General features: G+C 41.6%; 1 protein-coding gene across 1 annotated transcript in view; it reads right to left on the bottom strand.

Annotated features, from left to right (window-relative positions):
- slc8a2b (solute carrier family 8 member 2b) overlaps nt 1–1,814 on the bottom strand; it is a 156,396-nt gene that overhangs the window by 14,536 nt on the left and 140,046 nt on the right. The gene's annotated exons all lie outside the window — the stretch shown is intronic.

Raw genomic sequence — 1,814 nt, 5'->3', positions numbered from 1 at the left:
CTGCAGACTTTAGTTACATCTCTGAGTCAGACTGGTGCTGATCAATCATCAAACTGTAAAACTCTTCTTTCCTCTCGTGTCAAAACTAAACAGTTTAACATCAAGTAAAATTTATAGGGCCAGTCTGTTGATAAATGCGCCTAAAAGATGAATTATTGTTGCACTCTGTGTTTGAGCACCTTCTATTGTGGTGAATTTAAGCGCTGCAGCGTTGAGCGTCTCCACCCTCTCAGCCTGAACAGCAATATCGGCTTCCTGTAAACTGTGCTTCTGCAACAAATCGTCCACCTCCAGAAGGTGCTTCCCAAAGTCCTTTGACAGCAGCTGGACCTAAAAGTTCGACAGGATGTATATTAATAATTAAAAAACATAAGCAAATACTCCTGTCTCCGTCTTCTTCCACTGCAGCTTCCCTGATCGCTGCATTTTCACTCCATATGTTCCATAAAACCCCTCCCCCAGTACCTGCGTGTCCTCCATCCAGTCGATCATGTACACCATGTCCTGAAAGATCTTCTGCAAGGCCAGATTCTTCTCTAGGCGAGTCCTCCTGCCAGCCACCAGCTCCTTCAGGAGACTCCACTGACCCAGGATATTCTCCTTGCGTGCCAAGATACGCCGGTTGTCGTAGTATCCTTCCTTTTCCATCTCTGCGGCAAGTTCCACGATCACGCCGATTCTCTCTTCATACGAGGCTATGTCCGCCTCAATGGCCTCGTGTTTCTTCATCGCTGCCTCGACTGCTGGAAGGTCGTAGCCAAAATTATCCTGAAGGCAGATAAAAGAAAGTGTAAGAAGCTGTGCAGCTGAAGCATGGAGGACAAGTCTGATGAAGCAATACCACTGAAAGGAAATAGAAGAGCCCAGAGTGTGAAGTGCAGTACAAGTGAAGTACAAGTACAGATTTGTACACAAATCTGTGATTTTATTTAACACTCTGGTGGTTCAGCTGCAGTATTTGATCTCACTTGTAGTGATGATAAGTTATTCAGACATTTAAAAACATTTTTGGAATACTGCAACGTAAAACCTATTTAAAAGAACAAACAAGTAAAACTATTTTTACCAATGAAATACAACCCCAGCTTAAAAAAAAAGAATGAGGCGCTGTGTAAAATGTATATAACAACAAAATGTAATAACTTGCAAATCTCATAAACCCATACTTAATTCACAATGGAACACTGTAAACATAATAAATGCTTAAACTAATGAATGAAAATAAGGTATTTTCTCATTTATGACACATCTGAAAAAAGTTGGAACAGTGACACCAAAAGGCTGTAAAAGTAAGATGTAAGAAACAACTGGAGGAACATTTAGTAAATAATTAGGTTAATTGGCAGCGGGTAATTTGAGAGGACATAAAACGGGCATTTTAAAGAGGCTGGATCTCTCAGAAGTAAAGACCAGCAGAGCTTCACTGGTCTGTGAAAAAAACTGTCTAAAAAAAGTGAAACCATTTCAGAATGGTTGTTTTGTAGTCTGAGGAACCAAAGTTAGAAATTTATTGGTTTCCACAAACATCACGTCCCTCGGACTAAAGAGGAGAGAGACCATGGAGCCTGTTATCAGCCAACAGCTCAAAATCCTGCCTCTCTGATGGTATGGGGGTGCATTAGTGCCTCTGGCATGAACATCTGACACATCTGGAAAGACTCTAATGCAGGAAAAACATCTACCGGTTTCATAACATCTACTCCCATTCAGGAAAGAAGATCCAGAACTGTAGAACAGCTTGTATCCTCCATCACACCAGAATGAGACAAAACCTCCAACAACTGGTCTCCTCAGGTCCTCCCAAACCTCCAACT

This window comes from Nematolebias whitei, chromosome 6, assembly GCF_014905685.2.
Source record: "Nematolebias whitei isolate Nwh7 chromosome 6, NemWhi1, whole genome shotgun sequence".
NCBI classification, from domain to species: Eukaryota; Metazoa; Chordata; class Actinopteri; order Cyprinodontiformes; family Rivulidae; genus Nematolebias; species Nematolebias whitei.
Note: the sequence above shows the minus strand (reverse complement) of the source record. Positions and strands in the feature narration are given on the sequence as shown.